The 26,943-nt window shown below is 51.7% G+C and overlaps 1 protein-coding gene across 7 annotated transcripts in view; it reads left to right on the top strand.

Moving 5' to 3' along the window:
- Window positions 1–1,682: 1,682 nt before the first annotated feature.
- The window catches only part of PITPNM2 (phosphatidylinositol transfer protein membrane associated 2), a 126,708-nt gene continuing 101,447 nt past the window's right edge, over window positions 1,683–26,943 (top strand). For 2 of the 7 annotated variants that reach the window (XM_074321083.1, XM_074321082.1), the window contains exon 1: window positions 1,882–2,441. The gene's annotated coding sequence lies outside the window, so the exon portion shown is untranslated. Of the gene's footprint in view, window positions 1,827–1,876; window positions 2,442–26,943 lie in introns of those variants that run through there. The other 5 variants (XM_074321080.1, XM_074321086.1, XM_074321084.1 and 2 more) reach the window with 5 other exon arrangements.

Below are 26,943 nucleotides of genomic sequence, written 5' to 3'. Positions count from 1 at the left end.
TTGCAGGAAATAATTTCCTGCCCTGCCAGGAGTTCTGTGGCAGTTTGATAATGTATTAAACTACACCAGTATTCTTAGGACCCGTGTTACTAAGTTTTTCCCTTCTGATTTGTGTTTTATTTCAGTAGGCCCTCTCACATATGAGGAATCAAGCCATAAATTTACATTTGCTGGACATTTTGTACCATGTCATCGCTATGACTACAGACTTCAAAGATAATTGTTTTATTCACAATTTCACTGTAACAGTGATGAATAATGTGAAAGATTTGCTTCTTACAGTGCTGCTGGCAGTTAGACAAAGCCATGTGCTTGTTGCGGTTGATAAATCTCGTCAAATGTTGGAGCCACGACACTGTAAGCTCCATGAGAGCAGGGACCATCTCTTCTTTCTTGCATAAAGGCACTCAATAAATATTTGTGGATATAAACGGTACTGGTGTATTTATTCATACTGGTTAACTGGGATCTGGCTTTCAATGGTGTCAAGTCCTCCAAGTTACTACTGGTTTGAGTGCAATCATTGCAGGGTTACTGTGGGGACAGAACCCCAAAGAGCAGTTTCCAGGCTCTCGGCCTCACATAGACAGGTGCTGGTTCAGGTGGTGAATGGCCATCAACTGTGATTGCATGGCCATCAGCTGTGGCTAGTTGGCCGTCAGCTGTAACCAGTGAGCCGTTGGCCACTAATATAACTGCTGTGGCTAGGCTAGCAGAAAAAATGGGGGCTGGCAAGAAGATGGTGGCTGAGCCTGCAAGCGGAGCAATGAGGGTTGAGAATTATATGGCTCCTGTTTCCTGTTTTTCCAACCCAGCCACCAGCGAGAATATAGTGGTATGACTCCCCCGTCTATGGCTCCATGGGTGTTCCTTTTTGGCCTCACCATGTCCTGCGTTCTTATGTGGGGAGCGGGACCAGAGACCTCGCAGGCCTCCCCGCACGACAGTTACAGTGGTCGTCCAGGGGCACAGTTCCAACTTGCATCCAGGCAGAGCCTTGCTCCAAATCTGTGTATGCTCCAAAAATCTGTGGTAGCAGGCAGGAGCTGAGGGTTTAATATTTGAGAGGACGTCTTGTTTCTGTGATCATCATCAGAGGCGAGTTGTGTCATGATGGCTTTGCCAGCCCGTTCGGTCTCCAATTCTGACAGCAGCCGGAGCGGATGAACAGCCTCTGGTGGTTTGCTCTCCCTGACTTCATCTGAACTCAGCCAGTCCTGCTTGCATTTTAGCCTGCACTTACTCTTCCCGGAAAAGCACGCCCATCTCCTCAACCACACACAGCGATACCTGGTGATAGGGAAATTAATGCTAGGTTTTAGGTGTGCCCTGTTTAATTCCGTGACTTCAGATCTTGGCACACAAGTCCATTCTTGCCTAATCTCAGTTCACACACTGTTTTCTGTCAGATTTCACCCAGTACCCTGTGATCTTTTTGTTTCCCCGTTGGGTCCAGTGGGAAGGAAACAAGATGTTCTGATCCTCTTCCAATTCCTTGAGGTCCAGGACTAGAGCTTCATGCATACCTTCTGGCCACTGTTACTGCCACTGCTACTGATGGCCAAGCAGCATTTTCACTCTTTTGGCCCAGAGCATGTTTGGTGCCCGTCTCTCTGAATCTGGTCTCTGTGGCTGACAGAAGTACCCCACCTGGGTTTGGACCTCAATTTGGCTTGCCCACAACACTCTGAATGCCTCTGAAGTCTTATGCAGTTTGTACCTCTAGCTTTGTCATTTCACTTCTGCCTGAAGAAATTTTTTTTTTTTTTTTTTAATCTCTGAGCGTGACAATTCCCGCAAGTCTGCTGGTTTGTTCCCTTCCCCAAGTTAGTTCCCTTCCCCAAGTTAGCTTCCTGTAAGTGCACTTAGCGAGTCGCCGGACAGGTACGGCTGAGGGAGTGACAGGAGCCGGGAGGCCCGCGGCCGGGTGCTCGCCCGGGGGGCGTCCCCGCGTGGCAGCGAGCCCGGGCCCTCGCGTGGGGACTGCGGGCAGCGCCAGGCTCCGCCAGAGCGGGAGCCCCGACCGGCCAGGTTCTTCCGGCGGAGGCGGCCCTCGCCCGGCCTCGCCGCCGCTCCCCGCACGGCCTGACGGAGGCGCAGCCCCGCCGCCGAGTGAGGGAATGCGCGGCGGGCTCGGCGCGCTCGGGCAGCAGCGGCCGCTGGGGCGCGCGGGGAGCGGCGGGGCCGCGGCGTAGAGCTGTCCAGCGAGTCCGGCCGCGCCGCCCTCCTGCGCCCGCGCGCACACCCGTGGCGCCCGCCGACGGCCGGGGAGCATGCCCGCGGGGGCCCGGCCGCTCGCGCGGGGCCAGCTGCCGGCGGCGGCGGCGCGTGGAGCCGCGGGGCGCAGCCGGCCGAGCCGGGTCCGCGGGGCCGGAGCCTCCCCGGCGGCGTGAGGCGGCCCAACGCGGCCGAAGAGGACCGAGCGGCGGCCGCGCCGAGCGGTGAGTGTCGCCGCGGCCCGGCCGGAAGGCGGCGCGGCCGGCCCCGTGTCCAGGCCCGCGGCTCGGGGAGGGAGGGGACGTGCGGGACCCGGGCCGCGCGCGGGGGCCCCGGCTCAGGAACTCGCCCCGAGCCGGCCCCGGGTGCCGCTGGCCCTCCGGGTGGGGGCCCCAAATGCTGTTTTTCGAATTTCCGTCGGTTGCGACGGGGGCGTGCAGGACTCCCCTCCCCCAGTGGCAAGTGTCGCCGCGGTCAGGGGGCAGTTGTGTGTGCGGTGCTGGGCCTGCCCCGCGCTCCCGACGAAAGGGCCACGAAGGGGCGGGGGGAATGGGTGGGCAAAGCCTCTGTCCAGCCTTCCGCCGCTTCGCGCCTCCAGCGGGACGTCCTTCCAGCCCTGGCGTGGCTGGGTGGGTGTCCGGGGCCCACGCATGGGTGTGGCCCGCCGAGCGGGGCCAGGACTCAGAAAAGGTGGCCAGGTGTCCCCTGGACTGGAGGAAAATCGGCCCATCTCCATCCTGAGAGTGTTCCTTTCCGGTTGTAACCTGAGGTGCCTTAGAGTGGCAGCTTCCTCTCCCACCTTCCACCCAGCCCTCATCCTTTCTTCTCTGGAGCAGGGCTCAGGGGTGACTTGGGGAGAAGTGTCCCCTTCCCCCATAAGGTGCACGGACCCCTCCCCCCAAGAAACTCCAAACGGACATTCTAAGTAAACAGTGTGCTTGCTGCACAAATGTCGTGTCAAGGCAAATCCTCCAGCGCTGTCCCCTTCCAACCGACTCGCTGCCCCTGCATAGAAATTCTAGATTCCTCATCCTACACCCCTCTCCCTACCTCTGCAGTGTGGGCTGGCCAGGTCTCCGGTTTCAGGCCTGCCCCCTCCTCCCCTCAGGATTCTTCAGAGGAGACCTCTTTTGAGCATCTTTCTTGGTCCACTGCCAGTTCTCTCCTCACCCCCACCTGGGAGTCAGTGGAGCTGATAGAACAGACCCCTCCCCTCTTTCTGGGGGGGAAGTGGTTAATGCTCCCCTTCATCTGAATCCCCCCCACCTCCCAAGTCCCCAGTGCAAGTGTTCTCTGCTCTGAACCCCCACCTTTCCGTATCTGTGCCCCTTATGTCTCTTATCACCACGGGACTTTTTATAGTTACTTTGGTGCCTGGCTCATTTCCCCCACTGGGCTGTGAATTCCTGGAGGATGGGGGTTTCATTCATTCCTGGTTCCTCCCCCCCCTGCCCCCCAACCTCCACGCGGCCAGCACCCTGAAGAGTCAGTGTCTGGATGGAGTAGAAGCCCCTCCCTGGCGTGCCTGCCCCCAAGACCCCAGTGGATCTGACCCCGGGGCTGTCGCTGTTAAATTATTCTTCTGTTAAGAGACTGTATGCACTGTATGCTGCGATGGGAAGAGATTCCCAACTCTCTCCCTTTGCAGGGAGAAACACAATGAATTAGGAAAGGCTGTTTTTCTTATAGGGAGTGACTTGCCAAGTCATGAGGACAGTACATGCTCTGCTGTGACGGCTGGTACAGGCTCTGGGTCCTCCAGGCGGTGAGTGTGGAATGGGCCATCTCTCTCTGGCCTTCCCCACTCACTCTGCGTGGGAGGCAGTGGGGTGGAGAATTAGACTGCAGGAGTCAAGGTTCCAGGCCCATAACGTCTGTACGAGCTTAACCAAGTCACTTGGCGTCTCTTGGTTGGTTCTTACGGCATTTGAAAGAAAATTTCTCTGTGTGTAGGAGCTTTTTCAGGCTCCCAGCTCTGCCTTCTCTCCTTTATCAACTCCTCATTGCTGAGGCCCAGGCTTTCCTTCACTGGCCTCCCAGGTAGAGTCCATCACTCTACCTCTGTGCCCCTAATCTAACTTCCCACACAGTTATCTGTTTACAGGGGCCTCCCCGAGGCTGGGCTTCTGGGGGTGGGGGCGGGTGGGAGTCAGTGCTGAATCACATTTCTCTGTACTCCGGTGCCTGGCGCTCAGGACAATGTCTGTTGGATAAATGATGGGAGGGTCGGCCCAGATGAGCACTCAGAGCCCTTCTGGTCCCAAGTCGGCGGCTGGTACATTCTCCCGCATTGGGAACCCAACTTGCCTTCCTATCTAGACGCCTATTTTAACACCAGGCTGATGTTCTCCTAACATCCCATCCGGTTAAGTCCTTCCAACTTGGTCTCCAAGAAGAGCCAGTCATGGAGAATGTGCAGTTATGGGTAGAGATTACAAGAGGAAGCGTCTGGTGCCTCAAGATCGTGCTTGCCTGCTTTTGGAAAAGACTCCGGGGGCCATGGGTCCTGTAAGGGAAAAACAGAATCTCACTCCTGCTTCCTCAGTCATGAACAGGAGAGGCGGTCAGCGGAAGTGAGTGGTCGCGTGCTTCGCGTGCTCTCATGCCACGTCTCGGCCTCGCTTCCGTGAGATCACTCAGTCCCTTTGCAGACAGCCCCCCTGAAACCTGCTTAAGAGGACCCCCGGCCACCAGACACGCATGCTGCGCAGTGGTCTTTGCACAGCTTCTCCTAGGTCATCGCGTCAATGTTTAGTAAGCGTTTCCTGGGTACCCGGGGATGTTATCAACTAGAGCCACGGCACGTCCTCATCTGGTTGGCTCTAAAACCTGGGGCGTGGGCCCCTCTGCTCCAAGTTTCTTACAGCGTCTCGTAGGAAACATTTCTTTTAGATTTTAGGGCCAGGGAAACTTTGCCTCCCCCGCAGGAAGCTGGATTGCCTCCTCCTTTGATAATGAGAAGAAGAGTGGGGAAGAAAAACGTATGTTTGTGTACTGTGCACACACAGTGTGTACAGCCTTTCCCAGTGACAGTCGTCCCCCATTTTCTCAGAGATGGAAGTTGAGAAACAGGGATGTCAACTGATTTGCCCAAGGCTGTCTGGGTTTGTACCCAGTTCTGCTTTACTCTGCCCACACCACCCACACCGGCTTTTTCTCTCCTCGCTGTGGTCACCTCCTTTCCCTGGATGCCAGGATGCTCGCTACCCAACACGATATTCCCTTTAACAACTCTGTCCACTTGCCCTCATAGTCAGCATGCTTCTTTCCACTTTCCTTTACTGTCTGTCTATGTGGGTGTGTATGTTTATGTGTAAATCTACAGAGGGTGCCAAAAAAATGTATACACATTTTAAGAAAGGAAAAAAAAACTGTGTTAAAATTGTAATACTCCATATATACCGATAACAAAAGATGAATACAAGTCATGTGAATACATCTTTTTTGGCACCCCCGGTATCTATTTATATTCTTTATAAGTCATTGCAAAAGGTTTCTGGAAAACTGGACAGATAAGTGAGCTGAATACGATAAGGAATACTGCACCTGAAACTTAGGCCAGTTCGTGGTGTGATCAGGGAGGGGTGACCTGCAGGTAATACAGTGTGTGTGATACGTGTTGCTTAAACAGCAGGCGGACTTCAGAAGAGGAGGCGCCTTTTCTGGGAAAGGCCGTCAGGGTTGACTTCCTGGAAGAGGTGGGCTTTGAAGAGACCTTGAAGAATGGGTGGAGTTTTGATAGCCACAGCACCTGCAAACGGTGTCGGATTTAGAGTCTTAAATCTGGGGTGATGGCAAAGGCCCCACCAGGACAGGTCTTTTGGTGTAAAAGGAGAGAATTGGTCAGGGGGCGGTTAAAGTGGAGCGTCTGATGATGCCTTTTCAGATTCTCTCCAGTCTTGATGGAGGGCCCGGGGACCCTGGAGCTGGGAGGGCTGCCCCCTGTTAGAGATGAGAAGCTGAGGCCGGCAGAAGAGAAATGACTTGCCCAATCCCTCTCCTTCAGTCTGGAACCCAGGTCCCTTCATTACGAGTTCTGTGCTCACTCAGGCTGAGGGCGGCTTGCACGGTGGCCCTTTTGCACCCCCTGTAAAACAGGTTTGAAGTACTGATTTCCTCACCCCCAGCCTGGCAAACACCATGCTACAACCCCTGCAAAATCTTTAAGGGCCAAAGACGTGTTGGCAAGGAGAGCTGGCATCCACTTAAATTACTCACATTAACAACCGGCCTTGCTAGAGGATGGAAAGAAAATTAACCAACAGGCAGGGTTCCAGTAACAGACAAATCACAACGCAAGCAACAGCCTTGGAGAAGAGCACCGAGAAAGCAGCTTCACACCCTCTCCTGCTGGAGTCTTGCATCCCTCACAAAGCTTTTCCTCAGGGCCCTCTCCCCACAGCCATTTCCCTATTGTGGGAAGGGGTCGGGAGTGGGGGGTGCAGGGGAGAGGCCTAGAGTCATCAGAGCCACAGCAGGAAGGGGTGAGGGGAGACCCTGAGGCTGATTCTCGTCTCAGAGAGACGCTGATAGGTGGTATGGACAGGTCATCTTGCTGCCGTGGGAGCAGATGGCCCAGCAGAGCAGAAGACCCTCCAAGTGTAATATGTCGTGTGTGCACACAGTCCAGTCTCATTATTCACGGCAGTTCTGTTCTGCAAAGTGCCGCAGACACTGAATTAGCGAATGCGGAGCCATTGCTCCTACGGACAACGCGGGGTGAGGTTCCTACCAGCCTCTGGTCACAAGTGTTTGTCGTGGGATCACTACATAACCTTGTTTTATGTCTTTCCGTGTGAAGATGCCTTATTTAACATAACTGTTTGCAAGTGACCTCAAAAGCGCCAGGAACATTCATTTTGAGGTTACAAATAATTTTAGCGAATGGGAGAATTTGTAAATGATGGAACCTGTGAATAATGAGGCCTGACTGGATGTACAATGTGCTGTCCCTGAGTGTCACAGCCTTCCTGAGACCCAAGGAAGGACTGTTGCCCGAATTTTACAGGAAAGGAAACAGGCTCAGAGAGGTAGAACAACTTGCTTGAGCTTGCTCAGGTAGCTGGGGCCGAGCCAAGACCTGCACCCACCCCTGAGCACTTGTGGGTGCATTCTTTCCTCCTCGTGGTCCCTCCAGGTGCAGGGGACTCCTCAGCCACTGTTATTGTGTCTGTCCCCGACCTATGGTGTCTCCAGGGAGTACGGGTGAGTGAAGGCTGTGGCTGCACGTTCTTGTGTTTGCTCCATCGTCTCTGCGTGGTCTCCCCCCTAGGCGCTCTTCTCCCCTCTTCCAGAAGGACGGCCATCTCTTCTTTACACAAGCCCCTGGCGGGAGGTGTTCTAGCACAGGGGGTGCTGGCAACCCCATGTCAGCCCCTCTAAGAGAACTGGTTGGTCCTTGGCCCACAGGAATAATTGTTTGAAAGAGGCATTTCAGGCTGACCTGGGTCTTCCTCGGGCTGCAAATCCTGGCCTTCTTACTCCCAGGAACCTTTCCAGAAACGTTTTATCCTCTGTGCTCTGTGAAGACTTGGTGCAAAGGTAATGCAGGTTATTGCTCGTTCTTCTCTCCAAGGCTGTTTCCCTTTGCAGAGGTGGTTCCTGGCCAACGATGGAATTTTCTCTTTTAACAGCTGGCGGGGGAGGGCTTTCCCCCCAGGTCTTCAGAGGGTCTAGCTGACTCATGGGCTGTGCTGTGTGAGTTCTTTCCCCCTGATGTCCTGCTGGGACTGAGTCAGGCTCTGCAGCCTGCTGGCCTCACCTGGCCTCAGGCCACAGAAGAATCCGGCCCCAAGCAGGGCCCCCCCAGGCACTCGTGTCCTGGGTGAGGAGCGTGGAGGGCGGGCCAGCTCCAGCTCAATGGCTGCTGCCAACTGTCCCCCTGCTGTCTCTGCAGCCCCTTGAAAAGCCACGTGGACGGAGGGGATAGGGACGAGTATGTGTCGGGCTAGAAATAAACGACCATTCCCACTTTTAGCAGGGAAGGGCTTTCATTGACATGAGGCTGGCTGGGAGGCCGGGCTTCCTGCAGGTCTGGAAGACGGTCAAGGCCAGTTTAGCCACGGTGTGTCCGTTCCCCTCCTCTATCCTGCCGAAGGGCCCAGTAATTGCTTTTCTTGGCACTTTGCAAGAGTTGACTTTTCACTTGTGGTTTTTTTTTTTTTCCCTTTTCATAAGAGGGAGAAAAACCAAACATTTTCTGCAATTAGAATTTTTCCCTTTTGGGCAATCACAATGAAAAAAAGCCTTTAAGCCGTTTGCAAAACCACACACAAGTGAGGCTCTCGGAGTGGGGGAACATTCAGTCAGCAGGGGTGGCCAGACACAGAGGCATTTCAGCGGGCTACGGTGTAAGGAAACAATTATTTCACATTTATTTTGGGTTTGCTCCTTGCAGCATATTTCAATTAGCTGATCAGTGCTGTGCATCTGACAGGCCAAGCGTTTGTTGTGGTGGAGCCATCTGGGAGGTGGGAGGCCTGCAGCCTTCCCCACGGCAGTCAGTCGGTAACTACCAGTTTAAAGGAAATTTGATGTGTGTAAGAAGCCAACACTAAAACACCATTAACAACAAAAGCCTCCAGGGTTCTGAAACACCGTCACTTGCTTAGCCATCAATCGGACATGCATAATCTCAGGCCTCATTTTTCCCCTCTGTGTGTGACATTTTCCAATACGGTGAAGCTCGGTTCTGAAGTGGCTTATTTAATTGGTCCAGAGCATGCTTTGTATTAACCCAGGGCGGAAAGGAGCTCATTAATTGATACTTGGGTGCAACGCAGGCTGTGCGTACGCTGCCTGCCAGGAGTCACAAGGGTGGCACTGACCAACTGCGGGCATTAGTCTGTGGCTGTGCCAAGATGGAGAACACCGGTTTTCTTTTGGTTCCCAGCCTTGGGTGACTCACTGTAGCACCGTGAGTTCGTGGTAATGGCTGCTGACCAGCACAGTCTGTCCTGCACTCCTGGGGTACCAGGGTTGACAGCCCCGATGACACCCAGTTTTCTTTGTACCTCTGTTACTTCCCCAGTTGGCTCAAAGTCCCCTATCCTGAGGAATGTTCTGTCAGACTTTCCAGCAGGGGGGAGAAAGGAATTCAGAATCTCCCGACTAGGCAAGCCAGAAGGAGCACTGGAAAAAACCCAAGGCCAAGGGTATGTGACCTTTCCACAAAGAGGAATGACTTTCTATTTCCCTGGAACCCTAGGATCCCAGGGCTGGGCATCAAGCAGACGGAGACTCAGGGACACGGTAGTGAACTGGAGGCCGGCTTGTAAAATCTGGGACGTCCGCGTCTCGCAGTGTGTCCTGGTGGCCTGGTAGCTGCAGAACTGGTGTTTGGAGGGTTTAAGTGAATAATGTCACCCAGGTGACCTTGGTTACAGACTTTCCAGGCTGCCAAGATTCCTGCTCAAGGAGAAGGCAGCTCTTCCCTCTCCAAACCGTAGGGATGCTGGCCTGGCCCACTGCTCCACACACTGAGGGACGCTGGCTTCTTTGTCTTCCAGTCACCAGTGCTGGGCACAGCGGCCTCCTGGCGATTCACGTCCTGGCGACCATTTTGGGGGGAGGCAATGGCTGCAGGTCCAGAGGAGGAAGGGCCTGTCTTGTTTATCCACCTGTCGTATAATACCCTGCAGTGCACACAGTGCTTATGCCCGTCGTGCCTTATTTGACACATACAAGTGCTGCTGGGCCCATTTTGCAGATGAGGAAACTGAGGCTCGCCGAGGACATGATTTGGCCCCCAGTATTTTCGCCTGTCATGTTTCGCACCTGGGGCCACTACAAGTCAGCGAGGTCATGATTTGGGCCAACCACACAGGAAGTTAACTGCTGGCTGGGCCTCAACCTAACCCAGGTCCCCAATTCCTCACCCTCGTGTTCATGTTCAGTCATGTCTGTTATACGCCTGTCCTGTTTTTTTTTTTTTTTTAATCCATCATCAGTATTTCCTGATCCGGTTCAGTCTGAACAAAGCACAGTACTTTTCAGTTTAGGGTTCTTTTTGTTTCTTTTGTTTTTTTCCCCCGGAAGGAAAAACAGAATTCCACGTCTGTTTGTTCTATAACTTTTGCGTTTCAGACAGGCCAGAGGGCTCCGTGGACTTAGAGCAGATTCCCCAGATAGGGCTGTGTGCTGTGGGATCACACCTCGTTTTATGGTGCTTTGCTTTCTTGCGCTTCACAGGTGTTGCGTTTTTCACAAATTGAAGGTGGAAAGAGTCTGACTCTCTTTACTACGAGATTGGCTTTATCTCGGTGGTCTGGAACCGAACCCACAGGATCTCTGAGGTCTGCCTGTGCGTGATTTTGAGGCCAGATTTGGATGCTGTGGTCAAGTCCTCCCGCCCCACCTGGAGGCTGAGGTTAGAGATGGGGTGTGGGGCCGAGGGCCCCTGGCTTGTGCATCCGTGAGGTCCAGAGACCGGTGTACTGCCTGGCTCCAGCTGTGTGTCTGAGGTGCTGGAGATGAGGCGGGTGATTTTGTAAAAAGGGGCTCAGTTCAGAGTCAGCTGGAGCTTCTCTTCCTGGCTTTGCACGTTGGGCCGGTTAGCTTGCCCATTGTGCAGATGAGAAAACCAAGGTCCAGAGGGGGAAAATGACTTTCCCAAGTCACATGGCTAATCCATTCAAGTCCAGGCAGCCTGGCTCTGCTGCTCTGGGCTAACCTGCTATTTTAGACAGTTTACCCTACAAAACTCCGTTTTGTAGTGAAGTAGGTTTTCAAAAGCCCACCTGGGAATCTAAGCATTATGTAAAATGTGTTTTTTTTAAGTGGAGAAACTTGTCCCCTGGCACATCTGGAGACGGAACACTTTCCACTCTCAAGGCTGAAGAGGTGCTTCCGGGGTTCTTGTGTGTGCAGAAACGTTTGTGCCTGGAGGGCAGGGTGGCTTTGGCTTGCTGGCACTCACCCATATGGGGCCCATTTGTTCGGCACCCTATGGGCGACAATCTTTGCAAATTCTCTGGGGAGCACGGATGGTGGTTAAATGATGTTACCTGTGTCCTCAGTGTGTTATCACCTGTTCTAGCTCTGGGGCCTCTTTTTGCTGTTTGGGTCACAGAGCTTCGCTGAGCCCCAGTGCAGCTGGAGCTGAACAGATGGGGGTTTCAGGAGGTAGATGTTTTATTTTTAGCCCCATAGCTTCTGTGATTCTGTCACTATGGAGATACCGGGCTGAGGCCCACCAGACTCCATGCTTTTCCAGTGGTTCCCCAGGCAGCCTGGTCTTCTCTATGGAGACGTCAGTCGGGGGTAGGGGTTGGTGTGTGTGTGTGAGAGAGAGACAGAGATGTGCTGCACAACCTTGGGCAGGTTGTTTCATCTCCCTGGGCTTTCCTTCATTTCCTCACCTGACAAGTTGGGATGAGAATTCCTGCCCTACCTGCTTCTCTGGATCTGGTGTCAGTTGATTTGGACAATCCGAGTCTTCAGTGAGGTTCGAGGGCTGTGTGTGTGCGTGTGTGTCCAGCAGTTATTCTGATGCCAAGGTCGCCCTCAAATAGATCATCTAGAAATGTTTCCACTCCTTCTTTGTCTTGCGGCTTTTCCCTGTATTTTGGCTTCTCCGTTTGAAGGCAGAGAAAGGGGAGGTTGCAGGGAAAGTGTTCTAGTCATTTCCATATGTTATCATAAAAGACATATCCAGGGAGGTTGGCACCACCCTCCCTTCCCACCACCTGTGAGTCGCCACGTAGAGTTTGTGGAAACTCTCTGCTGTTCCTGTCGTGGATTCACTGCCCCGCCTCCAGCAGGAAGTGACACTTGGCACAGGCTCCATTCCTGCAGTGGATGGAATGCAGCTCAGAGGGTGCAAAGTGTTTGTCCAGAGCAGCACAGCTGTGAGCCCCCGAGCTGGGCCTGAAACTGGGGGCTTGGGACTCCACAACTCGCGTTCTTCCTGCACAGATCGCAGGCACAAAGGGACGCATGCCAGGGATTGGCCACCTCCCATGGCACCGGCCTCTCCCCTCCCTTTACAATCCCAGGCTCGGCTCTTCTCCCCCAGATGGAAAATAACAAGTGCTGGTGAGGCTGTGGAGAGATGGGAAGCCTTGTGAATGGATGGGGGGAAAGGCAAACGGGGCGGCCACTGTGGGAAGGAGTCTGGCGTTCCTCGGCTGGTTGGACACCGAGTTACCAATGGGTGAGGAGTGGATACACAGAATGGGGCCCATCCGTACAACGGAATGTCACTTGGCTGTAAAAAGGAGACTCTGACACTCAGTACAACAGGGATGAACCTCGAAAACATGATGCTGAGCGAACGAAGCCAGACATGAAAGGACAGATGTTGTAGGATCCCACTTACATGAGGTGCCTAAAGCAGCAAATCCATAGAAACAGCAATAGGATGGTGGTTACCAGGGGCTGGGGCATGGGGTACAGAGCTTGTTTGGGGTGATGAAAATGTCCTGAGATGGTGGTGACAGTTGCACAACGTTGTGAATATCTTTAGTGCCACTGAATTGTACCATTAAAAATTATTTGAATCAAATATATGGTGATGGAAGGAGAACTGATTCTGGGTGGTGAACACAGAATGGGATTTATAGATGATGTAATACAGAATTGTACACCTGAAATCTATGTAATTTTACTAACAATTGTCACCCCAATAAATTAAAAAAAAAAATGTGAATACTGAAAAAACAACTCAGACCTGAAGTGGAACCTCAGGTGGGTCTCGGGCGGTCACACGTTGCCTCTGCGTTTGTGGAGCCCCTCATTGCCCCCGGGCTCTGGGAGAGGCCCCCTCACCTGCAGCAGGGCCGAGGCCAGCAGCTCGGCCACCAGGCTGCACCTGGTCCTCGGCTCCTGGGGAGGGTGGTGCCTGGTGGCCGTGTGTGAACGACATCTGTGTCTGTGCACCTGTTGTTGGCGTGTCCTCTTGGCGCCTGCTTGCTCTCAGCCAGTGGAAAGATAAATACCTACCTTTTCAAAGAGCAGATGCCAACTGCCCAGGGTCCCCGGTGTTCACAGCTGCAAGGCGAGTGGGAGACGGCTCTGCCGATGGGCAGGTGCTGCTCTCCAGGTGTGCAAGTGGGTGGACTATGTGGGGGAGGCCCAGGCCCATGCAGGCAGCCTGGTGTGGAGCGTGGCCACGGCACAGACCTGCTAGAACAAGCAGGTCTCACCTGCCTTTTGGCCGGTGCTGAGGTTTAAAGGAGAATGTGTGTGAAGGTGCCTCCTGGGGCTTAGTAAGCACTTGGTCTCATCCTGTGTCTGTCCTGCGGGAGGTGCTGGGATCCTTGGTCCCTTCCAGGGAGAGGTCCCAAGCTCTGAAATGTCCTGGAAGTGGTGGAAGGCGTGGCTGGCTAGGAGGACAAGCCCTGTGATTGGGGCTGGGGTTTGGGGTGGGGGGGCTGAGGGATTCCAGACCGAACCAAATACCCTCCCTCACAGAGCTTCTTGCCCTTGTGTTGGTTGCCTGGGGCTGCGTACTGTTCTCTCACAGTTCAGGGGGCCACAAGTCCAAATTTAGGGTGTGGGCAGGGTGGGCTCCTCCCCGGAGGCTCTGAGGAAGGATCCGTTCTCTCCCAGCTTCTGATGGTGGCCGGCGGTCCTTGGTGTTTGCAGACACGTCGTTCCATCTGCGGCTCCATCTCACTGGGGGTCGTCCCTCTGTGTGTCTCTCCTCATCTGAGAAGGACACTAGCCACTCGGTTCAGGGCCCACCCTACTCACTGCAGCATGACCTCATCTGAACTAATTCCATCTGCAAAATCCTGTTTCCAAATAAGGTCACGTTCTGAGGTTCCTAGGACAGGAATTTGGGGGCATACCCTTCAACCCAGGGATGTCACTCTGCGCTTGTTGACTGAATGAGGGAGTGAATGAATGGCAATGAAAAGCCACACTTGCGCGTCAGCTCAGGCGTGTGGATGCAGGAGACTGGGTGTGCCCAGGGGCAGCTCCAGGGGCAGCCCCTGCTCCCTGCCAGGCCCCCCCCCCCCCCCGCCTGCTGGCCTCTACCCCCCACACCTAGCACTCTGGCCACCTCCTGACTCAGCCAGCTTTTGGTAGCAACACGACGTTTATTACACAGGGAAGTCATGACACACTGGGTGTTCTCTGCTTCCTTTCTGCTCGAGATCTCAAAGCTCTCTTTGTTTCTCTTCCCTTCCTTGTGGAGCCAAGAAAGACGGTAGAGACGGTAGAGACGGCTTGGTGACTTTGGGCAAGTCAGCTCTCCTCTTTGACCTCAGCCTTCATCTGCAAACGAAGGCGGCTGACCCGGTGCCTCTGCAGGTCCCTTTTGGTCTGTGATTATTTCTGTTTCACTGCTGAGAAAAGTGTGGGCCTGGAAAGTGTGCCCCTGGGCCCCACAGGAGGCAGAATTCAAATCCAGGTGCCCACATTCCCAGCCCCTTCCTCCATCCTCTGCCACCTCCTGCAGGAAACCCTCTGTGATTTACCTGACTTGTGTGGTTCCTCAGGTTCTCACTGTGCCTTGTGTGTGACATGGGTTCACAACTAGCCTGCTGCTCAGATGATATGCATTTGTGGTGTGTGTGTGTGTGTGTATGGTTTTCTCTGTGTTCCTTTCTCGTCCCTTTCTGAACAGGCAGGAACTATTTGGTGTCTCTGTGTGCTCTCTCAGTACAGCACCCAGCGCAGGGCTCATGACACAGCATGTGGCTCAGCCTCAAAAACATAAGCAGAGGATTAAATTCTAGGAGATCTACTAAAAGAAAAACAGGGGCGGGGGAAGCTTAGACGCTTTCAATAGATGCCAGAAAAGCGTTTGATAAACATCAGCACCCATTACTCTTAAAAACATAGAGATTGAGGACCAGGTACAGATTTCAGGGGATGAAGAACGTTTCCAATCAGTAGCGACTTAATCCTATCTTAATAGTGAAACACTCTAGCAGCATTTTCCAGCGTATGTCTGAGGAGCACAGAATGCTGCCGGGGATTGGTCAGAAAGGGACTAGGGGGCCAAGCGGCATCCAGAAGACACCCTGCGGGAGGCGCTCCCTTTAACGTCGTAAGACGAACATACCCTCTCCCATCACTGTCTATCCTCACTCTAGATTGAAGCCAGGAGACGGGCCAGGACAGACGTGGAGCAGAACTCTTAGAAAGGAGGGTACAAGGTTAATGTTTTGAAATGAACGAATACAGGGTCCGTATTAGGTTTTCAAAGCAGACACACTGGAAAGTGATTAGAGGTACGAAGACAGTATGGTGGTCAAGTGGCAAACTCCGTCTGCAACCGTCATGCTTTTCCCTGTGTCGGGGTCACTGTGGTGGGAAGGGGCGCCTCTGGCACCTGTTTGTTTGGGTGCCGACAGCCAGTGGCCTTATTTTCTGGTTAGAAATCAGAGTAACACTCAGAGGTCTCAGGCAGCTACCAGCGTCTCCTCTGTCTCCCTGGAGCCCAGAATCCCGGGAAATGGAGGGGAAATGCTGTAACCTCTGCAGACTGTTCCAGATCTCTTCCGGGTCAGGTGAAAGCTGTTTCTCAGGGCTAAGCTTCCCGTTGAATGTTGTGGTTGTGGAGGTGTGACCTGGCGTCAGAAAAGCTGGCTCCTGAGTCTGTGGGACCACTTCTGACTGTGGGGTTCAGCATGAGTTACTTAACCTCCCTCAACCAGAAGCTCCTCATCTGGGAGAGATCACAACACCTTCCTCGCAAGTTCTTCTGAAGAATCTCCGAGAAGGCTTTGAACGTACCTGTGTACCATCCAGCTCTTGGTACAAAGGCTGGGAGGCCATTATTTGAAGCTCAGGACCAGTCCTGGACGATGGGTGAGACTTGAGGAGAGAAAGACCTTAGCACATTCTCCAAGACTGGCTCCCGAATTGCCCTTCAGCTTTGTCACAGGTCCCTGCTCTGGCACCTCCAGGGCCACCATGTTGAGTGGGGATGGGCAGCTGGTGAGAAGAGTCTGGTCGTTGGAAGTAAATCATGAACTCGTGCTGGGAACCAGAGCATAGACACAGCCACCTCGTCGTCACTGTATGAGGAAACCTCATTAACCAGCTTCGTCAGGGGACTGAGGAGTCCTGTACCTCCCCCCGACAAGGATCCTGACGTTTCTCAAAGGCGTTTCTTGCCTCTTTCTCAATAAACAGTGAACACTAGCTATAATTCAAGTTTTAGGGATCGCGGAGTCATTCAGCCGGCTGGGGCTACAAGGTGCAGGCGAAGTTCTGCTGTCACCAGCGGGGCTGTCCTTGGAGGCCTTGGAAGGGGTGGAGAGGCTGTGTGCCAGATGTCCCTCAGGCTCCCCATAATTCCTTTTTCAGTAGCCTTCCCTCCTCCCTACTTCTTTTCCTTTCTCTCTTCAGTGTGGTGTTTCTACTGTTAGTATTATTTTTTGCCTTATTTTAACCACAGTTGTTTGCATGAGCACCCAAGGGGGCTCATATAACTTTCTGAGGATTGAAGACTTTGGGCTTTGTGACAGCTTTTTCCTTGAAGTCTGGTGGCCTTTCTCTGCTGGCCAGCCCCTTCTCAATGGTCACAGTCACTGTCAGCTTGCCAGCTGAATCTGGAGGTTAATAGGGCAAGAATTAGGGGCTAATAGGCTACAGTTCCCAAGTTGGGTGTGATTTTTAAGATCCCTGGAGAGCTCTTAAAAATTGTAACAACTCACTGGAGAGTGATGGTTTTTTGATCTTTAGGATTCTTTAGGAATATATAGTTCACGGAATTAAAAGGAAGACTGTAACATGGATTAAAAACTAAATATATTTTAGAATTGTTTGGACCACCTATTATTTTCTTTGCATTCTGCTATTTCGAAATATATTAAATGTTGGCTTTTTAAAAACATCAAATAGTCATTAAAATTTAAATGTTAGGAACTCTTGCGCAATTAAACTTGGAACACGTCAGCTTCATCACCGTTAGTGGCCGGATGCCTTCCATTAATATCACTGAGTCCTTTTTTTTTCTACCTGGATCTCCGTGATCAGTTTCTGTTTACACATTTTCCCCTGACAACTCAAGACTCACTGTTCTGTAGAATTCAAAGAACAGTATTTTTCAAATGTTTTTCTTCACTGTTCATTCACTTAATCATTCACTCCCTCATTCTTTCATTACTTAAACAAATAAAAAATTACAAAGCACCCAAAAAGTTGCACGTGATATTACACCAGACATTGGCAAGGTTTTAAAGATAAATCAGACACATTCCTTGATTTGTGGAACTTAGAGGCTTGTAGATTACTATAAAGACATAAAATAGATAATAAAGATCACATCTAACGTGCAGAACATTGTTTCAATAAGTAACACATTATACTTGCTACCAGGCTGCAGAGGGTCGGTGGACAGGTAAACAAATATCTCTTTGCACCCTTGTTTGCAGTCGCCTCCCTACAGACAAGTTCGGTTGCTAGCTTTTGTATGTCTACTCTTTCAGAAGCTTCTCTGCATATGTGAATATGTATTACTTAAAAAAAAAACCACACCCTGTAAATGGCTGCCAACAGTTCTGCACCTGCTTATTTGATTTAACAATCCATAAATCCTGGGGGTGGTTCTCTGTTGGTCCATTTAGATTGCCTGGGTCTCTAATGATGGGCTTTGCCTTTGGCTACCGGATGCACCATCATTTGTTAAACCAGTTCCCTTTGCGTGGAGTTTTGGATTTGAATAGCAGAAAACTGGAATCAAAGTGCCGTAGTGAGCATCCTGGTACGTACTAGGTTTTCATGCAAATATACTCTCATACCTGTGGGCTGATTTCCAGAAGTAGAATGGCTGGGTCAAGGGGTGATTGCCTTTTATTCTCGATTGCTGTTGCTAAATTGATCGCCATAAAGGTAGTAGTGTCAGTTACACTCCCACTTACGACATGAGTGCGAGGCAGTGGTTTTTAACCTCAAAACCCCAGGCAAGGAAGAGCTTTTCAGTAAAATGAAAATCTGGAGAAAGCCGTGAGAGCCTTTTCCACTGCAAAGGGCAGTTCTAGCCGGGTTCCTGGCACAACCAGGCAAGGATTCTACAGGGTGGTCCCTGATTCCTGGAGGCAGGTTGTGGCCTGGAAGGTTCCTTCCTTGGGGGGCAGGCGGGGAGGAGGTAAGCGGCTGCCTTGCCCCTCCTCTGTCAGCTCGTCTGTCACCAAGTATCTGAGACGCACCAGGAGCTTTAAAATTACACCGGGGTTTGTAAAATGACAAAATAATTTTGCCAAGTAAGAACATTATCTTTAAAGAGGTACTACCATGTTTCCCCCAAAATAAGACCTAGCCGGACAATCAGCGCTAATGCGTCTTTTGGAGCAAAAATTAATATAAGACCTGGTTATATTATATTATATTATATTATATTATATTATATTATATTACATTATATTAATATAAGTATAGTAATATAAGGCCGGGTCTTATATTAATTTTTACTCCAAAAGTCGCATTAGAGCTGATGGTCCGGCTAGGTCTTATTTTCGGGCAAACACAGTATTCACAGGTGGTGCCAGGGGCAGATGGGGAGTTAGTGTTTAAGGGGTCCTGAGTTTCGGTTGGGAAGCTGCAGAAGTTCTGGAGATGGATGGTGGTGATGGTTGCACAACACTTAATGCCACTGAATTGTTAAATGTCATTTAACCACTTAAAATTGGTTAAGGTGGTACAATTTATGTTACGTATATTTAACCACACACATATAGAAAATCTACAATTCACTATCACCATCCTTTTGAGAATAAAAGGACACTAAGAAGTAGGAAAGAGCTAATCTAAGAGTAAACAGGGAATAAACGGGGCTTTTTGAACAACTTCCCTCATTTAACCATGTGGTTCTCATTTCACCTTGAACTTGCGACGGCCTGGCAGTGCCTGGTGCTGACCTGCTCGTGGGGTGTGGGCCGGAGACAGAGACGCTCCCCCAAAAGGAGCTTGGGCTGGGCCCACAGAGGCTACCGGACACCCCCTGGCTGTGTCATTTCTCCGTGTTTCTCCATGTCCCCGGCCTGCTCTGCAATGTTTTCTGAGCCGGAAGTGACTGAAATGAGCAGTGACCTGGGTGCAATCTTTGTCACCATATTCCTGTGTCCCCAGTGGCTCAGATCGCTTTTGCAAAAAGAACATTTGCCCAGCCCCATCTAGAAGCAGGCAAGGGGAGCAGATGTCTGTTTGAAATGACTTGGCAGCTCAGGTCAGATGCTCAGAGCAGACAGCTCTGCTGGGGCTTGAGGGAGCTGACAGGCAAAGGAGAGCTTCCCAGAGATGTCACCTGGGCCTCTGCACGGCCACGCGTCTTCCCTGAGGTGACGGGTGTATGACCAGTGAAAATCGTCATCCCAAATGGCAATCATTGTCAGGAAGCCCAGGCTGCTGTGTCAGTGCTCTCGGAGGGTGTGGATGTGCTCCCACGCCCACTGTCAGGCGCGCAGGGGGGCCTTGGCCCGCGTCTGGCGTGGGTTCTGACTTTTGTTTACCGTCCTCCCTCCGTGTGTAGGGTCTGTGGTCCTCGCCCTGCTTGCAGAGAGAGAAACGCTAGTTCTGAGGCCACAGGATGACCCCTGACCCGGACCAGTGTGTCCCAGGAGCTCATGGCTCTTAGGGCTGGAAGCTGCTTCAAGCCACATGGTCTCATCCCCCTAGTTTCACAGCCCAAACACGGATGGCGGGAGGTGAGGTGGCCAGCCAACCCTTGAACTGGATCTGTGTGGTGCCCACACACTGGACGCTCTGTCCCGGGCATTTTAAGTCTTGCCAGGTGTTAGTTATAAAGACACCTTGTAGTTCTGGTGCACAGTTGATGGAAACACAGCCAACCTCCCCCACCGGTGTGCCCCTCGGAAGGCCGTTGTCACAGCATCAAGTCAAGCAGACACCTGTGAAGAGTTTCCATTTGACTCACAGTTGTCAAGAAGGTGACACGACTTAACCATATTCACAGGGCGACCTGATCACTGAGCTGACACAGCTCCTTACGTGGGCGGCAAGCGTAGGCCTCCCATTAAGAAAACCGCCACTTTTGAACAGGCTCCAAATGGAACTTTTTTTGCTTTTACTAAAATGAAAAAATAATAATAAAACAACTCGCCCAATACCCCAAATTAGAAAAGGAAAAGAAAAAAATATTTAGCATCAACCCAGAAAAAAAAAAAATCTCTGTATTCAGCCTGGTGTCAGAACTGAGCAGAGCCACACAGACAGAAGGAAGAAGAAAACCTCACTTAGGCAAGATCAGGTCTCCACCCTCCATCCTTCGGGAGCTGGGATGCCTAACCCTTGTCTCTGTCTCTTCATAGCATGACAAAGCTTGGGCAGAAGCAGCTTCAGACACACGTGAACTGTGCTGAATTTGCCCCTGAGAATTCCCAGCGATCCCACGAGATCAGGGGAGAAATCCCACAGCCTCGGAGCTGTCTTGCCGACTAAAGTCATGATTAGAACACTTGAGTCCTGAAGAGGTCCTTGATAAAGGCGAGTCAGACTGTTATTATTGACGCTCAGCCCAGAGAGCAGAGATGGAAGTGTGAGAGTTCTGTTCCCAACCTGTCAGTGCCTGAGACTGAAGCAGCGGCTGTAGGTGGTCAAGAGTCTGACAGGAGTGGGGCCGAGGGACGCTGCCCGAGTCCCCGAGCCCCCGAGCCCAGCCTCCACCAGTGCGAAGGCTCCGTGTTTGTGGATGGGCCATGTGTTGAGCAATCCTTGCCGCATCAAGTAGCCAGATGGTCTAAACAACCCATCAGTGGTACGGTATGTAAATATTTTCTGTCATTATCACAGTGCTGCCGTGTTGACATTAACAGGGATGAAGAATCACTCTGAGGAGCTCGCCGTCAAGAGCCAGTCAGGCCGCAGGTGGCCCTGCACCGTGGAGGGGACAGCTTTCCAGGCAAGCTTGTTCTCGCTTGCTGCCTCCTGCCCAGACACCGATTCCCTCACACAGCAACCCTGGGGAGGATTTTCTTAGAGCTCTTAGCAAGGACACACTTTGTTCCTCATCATGAACCAATGTGATGTTTTTCACTGTTGGCGAGAGCTCTGTGGCCCAGCGTGTTTCCCTCTTTGCTTTGCCTACCAGGAAGCACACAGCCAAAATTTTTTACTAATTTGCTTGTAGATTGTCCTCTGGAGAATCGGTGGAGGTTTTCTCCTTCCTTTGTGGTTTCTTTCTTTACGCATCTAATTTTTTTGGGGTGGTGAACCTTTATTGTAAGGTTTCTGGAAGCAGGTAGTATGACTAACATGAAGCCGCTCCCATCGTGTGCCTAGTGTGGGATTGCAGGGTGCAGAGCTTGTCTGTAGCCCATCTCCCTGAGTTATCGACTAGACCAGTGGTGCCAAGAGGGCTAAGACTAGGCCGAGGCCTAACTTTGCTATGTATCCTGATACATCTGACACATAGTGACTGGTGAGTGTGTTAGTTAGGATAAGTAATGCTAGCTGCTATAACACACAACCCCCTAATCTCAGTGGCTCCTCATAATAAAGGCTTGTTCTCACTCTTGTCCTAGTTGAATTGGATGCTCTAGAGGTGGCCTCTATGCAGTGAATCTGGGGTTCAGGACATTTTCCTGTTGTGTCTGCCTTACCCTGGGGCTCCTGTGGGGTTGTCCACTGGATCCGGACGATGGGGGACCATGTGGGCATATTAGGGGCCAGCCTGGACGGGGCTGGACATCCCTCTACTCAAGCAACTAGTCACACAGCCCTCCCTTGAATCCATGGCTGAAAATGTAATGTAAGAAGAGGGAATTGGACCAAGCCAGACTGCCCCAGGGAAATTTGGAATGAATGAACAAATTCATGAAGGATGTAGAGACGAGAGTCGGGCTCCAGGGGGACAGAGGTGAGGATTCCAGTGTGTGTGTCTCCCTTGTAAACTACATGCAAGTCATTCGGACGTTGTTCTGTGTTTTGGGTTCTGTATCAGTGGTCCCTTCTTCCAAAACTGTGGGACTGCATGAAGTTGGAGCTGAATGGAGACGTTATTATTATTTTTTTAGACCAACCTCCTCACTGTGCAGGTGGGGAAACTGAGGCCCAGTAAGGAGAACTGACTTACCCAGAGTCAGCCAACAAGAGTCCTGGCCTCAACCCCCAGTTCACAAAGGGAATCCCGTCAGTATCTGTCCTCTGGACAGGACGATGGAAAGTCGAGTGATTAAGTGACAGCTTGAGTCCCTCAACTGATGGCCTGGTTACTCCATCCGATCGCTGGAGAAATCCCCCAGCCTTCACAGCAGCTGTTTGAAGCTCAGCTCAAGGCTTAATTTCAGCATATATTCCACTGGGATTTGGGGAGTGGAAAATTAGTCTTTTCCTCAGACTCATTCAGGCACTGACTTCTCTTAGTGACTCATATGCGAGTGTGAAAGATCTTCCTAAGTCTCCCATTAGGAATAGAAATTCCCCAAAACCCACAAGAGAGTCTGACCAATGTGTCAGTTAGCTATCACTGCAGCAAAGCCAGTGGCTTAAAACACCAACCATTTTATTTATTCGCTGACGATGTGGCAGCCTGGGCAGGGCTCATGGGGACAGCGTATCTCTGCTCCACGGTGTCAGCTGGGACAGCTTGACTGGGGGTGGAAGATGCATTTGCAAGGTGGCCCCACTCCCCTGGCTGGCATGTCAGGCTGGAGCTTGGCTGTATCAGCTGGGGCTGTTGGCTGGGGCGTTGGTTGCCCTCCATACACTCTCTCCCGATGGGCTTCTGACAGCTCCGTGATCTCCAGGCAGTTGAATTTCTTACGTGGCAACGGCTTCCCCAAGAGGGAAAACACAGAAGCATCCAGGCCGCCTCCTCTGTTGTCTTTTTTTTTATTTAATGTTTTTTATTGTGGTAAAGTACACATAACAAAAACATATTACTGTAACCACTTTTAAGTGTGCAGTTCAGTGGCACTAAGTGCATTCACAGTGTTGTGTAACCATCACCACCAGCCAGCTCCAGGACTCTATTCATCTTGTCAAACTGAAAGTTTGTCCCCATGACACACCAGCTCCCATCCGCCTTTCCCAGCCCCTGGCACCCGCCGTTCTATTTCCTGTCTCCATGAATTCGACTCGACTGGGTCCCTCATGTAAAGGGAATGACACAGTATCTGTCCTTTTGTGTCTGGCTTGTTTCACTTAACTTCATGCCCTCAAGGTTCATCCATGTGGGGCGGCCGGTTAGCTCAGTCGGTTAGAGCGCGGTGCTGATAACACCAAGGTTGCCGGTTTGATCCCCACATGGGCCACTGTGAGCTGCGCCCTCCTTAAAGAAAAAAAAAAAAGGTTCATCCATGTAACTGAATTTCCTTTGTTTTCAGGGCTGTATAATATTCCTTCATGTAGCCAGACCACATTCTGTTTATCCATTCCTCCGCCGACGGACCCTGGGGCTGTCTCCACCTTTGGCTGCTGTGAACAGCGATGCTGTGAGATGGGGTGCAGGTGTGCGTTTGAGTCTGTGCCTTCACTGTTTGGGGGTGCAGGTGTCCGTTTGAGTCTCTGCCTTCACTGTTTGGTCTTCCAAAGGCTCGGGTACCAACCTGGCACCGTGTTACTTCCACCCCCTTCTGTTGGTGAAAACAGGTCACAGGGCCCAACTAGATTCAACGGGAGGGAGTCCACAAGGCCGTGGCTCCCTGGGGGCCATCAGCATACCCATCCAGTACAACCACTCAGGAAAGAGATCTTTGAAGAAGAGGCCAGGTGGGGCCCCTCACACAGACCCATGTGAGGCCTGGCTGCACGCCCCGATGCCTCTGGAGCGCCCAGGTTCCCGTGGCCCCGGCGTCCAGAGGCGAGGTTCCACTGGCCAAGCTCCAGCCAGACCCCAGCTGTCCCCTCCCTCGAGGAGGCTGCACTGCTTGCTGTCTGGTTTGTATCACTAATGGCTGTGCCTCTTATTACATAATCTGTTATTCTGTGCTGCACCAGGCCCTGGGGACTTGTCAAAAGTTTCTAAAAGCCAGCTGTACGAGCTCCAGGCAGCTGGGGTGCTGCGGCTCCCTCATAGTATTAGTCACTCTGTACTTAGCTAAATTTAACTTTTTATCATCCAAATGATATTTTTGTGGGCTTGGGATTTTACATAATGCTACCAACTGCTGCAGGCTAAGAATTTCTCCTTTCTGTTAGGCGTGTGTGTGCGCGCGCACGTGTGTGTGTGCGTGTGTTGGGTGTTTTCCCCCGTGAACTTTTTGCATGCTCAAGGAAGCATTGTTCCGTTGCTCTTTTCTGTTCTGCCCTCCCAGGCCTGGGTTTTCTTCTTCGGGCTCTGCTTTGCCACTTGTCAACTGGGAGAAAAATCGCTCCTCACGGCTTTCTAATGGGCCTGCTAATGTCTACTTCCTCACTTGAGGTCTCTCCTCTTTCAAGGTCTCTGAGGGTTTCCTGCTGCCTCCAACAGGCTTCCAAGAGAGAAGTTGAGCTCCACTGTAGAGTGTCTTTTGAGAAAGCAGAGAAAAGGATCCGGAAGTGGGGGTGGGGGGAAAGGGCCAAAGGATAAGGAATCCAGCCCCCCGGCCCCAGGGTTGGGTCCAGAATGCTTGTGGGAGGGCAGGTGTGGAGAACTCAGCTGTCCTCCCTCCGCTGGGAGGCTGCTAGACGCTGAGCGGGGAGACCTGGCCTCTCCTTGGGGAGGCTCCTTGAACCGTCCATGGGGACGTGGGGACACAGCTCCGACTTCCTCCAAGCTGTTCAGAAATGGTGGCAGTGGCCTCATCCAGGGGTCTATGGTTCTCCACCGTAACGACGTGGGAGGTGCCTACCTCCATTTCCCAGACGGGGAAACTGAGGATCAGGTCAGAGGGGCGAAGCAGCAGCAGTCATTACAGCAGCCGCAAGCCCTGAGCGCTCCCTGTATGCCCGGCCTGGTGCTGAGCGCTTGCTCTCATTAGCTCGCGGGGGTTCTGCGAAGCTCGGCTAGTCAGTGCCCTTTTACAGAATAGAGACTGAGGCCCAGCGGGGTCAACACACAGGTTCAGTAGCTCGAGGCTGCAGAGCCGAGATGGCAGCACCAGGTGTCAGAACCTGTCCACCTCTAGACCCTCCTCTCAGCCACTCAGTCACGTCCCCTCTTCTCTGCTCAGGGGCTTCCTGGGGGCACAGATAGCGGAGATGGGATTCGGACAGGCCCTGTGCTCTCCCCAAAGCGTTACTAGACGGATTCTGACCGCCAGGCTTCCTCCCTGCAAGCCGTCTTCAGAATAAAGTAGGGTGTACGTGTGCAGGGTGTCTCTGGGAGAAGTACCCCGAAACTGGTATTTGCCTCAGAGGAGAGGAAGTGGGTGCCAGGGACCAGGGACGGGAGAGACTCTCACCTGCACCCTTTTTATCTGTTCAGAAGTCCTGATGTGTTATTTGCTTTTAATTATTTTATTGAAAAATTAGGCACTCCTAGGTACATACCCAAAAGAATTGAAAACCACGTCCACACAAAAACTGGCACATGAATGTTCATAGCGGCGTTAATTCAAAGTAGCCCAAAAGTGGAAGCCACCCATGTGTCCATTAACAGATGATGGATAAACAAACGTGGTATATCCACACAAAGGAATATTCCTCGGCCGTAAAAAGGAACGAAGCACACATGCTACAGCAGGGCTGAACTTGAAGGCATGATGCTCAGTGAAAGAAGCCAGTCAGAAAAGGCCACGCGTATGATCCCATTTATACCAAATGTACAGGACAGGTAAACCCGCAAGGACAGAAAGCAGACGGTGGGTGCCAGGGGCTGGGAGGAGAGGGTGTGGGGAGTGAGGGGTACGGGACTCCCTTTTGAGGGGATGGAAATGTTCTGGAACTAGATAGAAATGATGGGTGCACAGCTTTGTGACTGGGCTAAATGCCTCTGAACTGTATACTTTAAAAGGGTCATTTTGTGGCATGTGAATTATGTCTCAATAAAACAACAAATTAGGAGTCACGCCTTCAGATGGGATCCAAGGCTGTGCGTCCCCTGCTGCTGCCAGCTATCTGGCTGGAGAGTTTGCTCCCATGCCCCAAAAGGGACCATTTGCATCAGTCCCTGTCTGCCCATTCTTCTGCCACCTGCCTCACGGTCTCCATGTCAACGGAGACTGGAAACAACAATGTTTAACTTCAGTCGCGCTCACCACCCACTCACTTAGGAACTTATGCTTTCTACCAGGGCCAGCTTGAGACGTGCGGACGTCTGGGCAATTTGGCACCCCATCAAAACGGTCTTCTGTAAGCGTGTGTTTGACATTTATTTAGTGGGGGTGAGGAAAGACTGATCTCCTATTAATAGAAATTGTATAGAGAAACAGATTCACTTACTAATACACGTCCGCTGCCTGAAACGGGGCCAGGGACCCGAAACATTTTCAGGAAAGCAGTTCCAGCTTCTGTTGTTCATGTCTCCAGGGGTTGGGTTGGTTGTTTGGTTTGTTTCCCTCTGCAATTTTCCAAATCATGCGAGAGGCATATTGAAGATTTAGATTGAAACCGTGAAGGGAGAGGCTCTAATGTATAAAATGGTGACTGCCACGCGTAATACTGTGCTGTCGAAGTTAGATTTGCTGACAGTAGAGCTTAAGTGTTCCATAGGAGTGGTGATGGATGTGTTAATTAACTAGTGGGAGCAATCCTTTCCCAATGTATACATACATCAAATCATCACATTGTAACACTTTAAATATATTACAATTTTATTTGTCAATTATACCTCAATAAAACTGGGGTTGGAGGGCTGACGGATAGGAATAAAATGTTTCCTGTCTGTTCCCCTGGGAGCAGCAACACACCGTGTATTTAGTTTCCGACCCCGCCCCCACCAATTCCACA

This window comes from Rhinolophus sinicus, linkage group LG16 (genome assembly GCF_036562045.2).
Source record: "Rhinolophus sinicus isolate RSC01 linkage group LG16, ASM3656204v1, whole genome shotgun sequence".
Lineage (NCBI taxonomy): Eukaryota > Metazoa > Chordata > Mammalia > Chiroptera > Rhinolophidae > Rhinolophus > Rhinolophus sinicus.
This window is presented reverse-complemented; position numbering and strand designations above follow the sequence as displayed.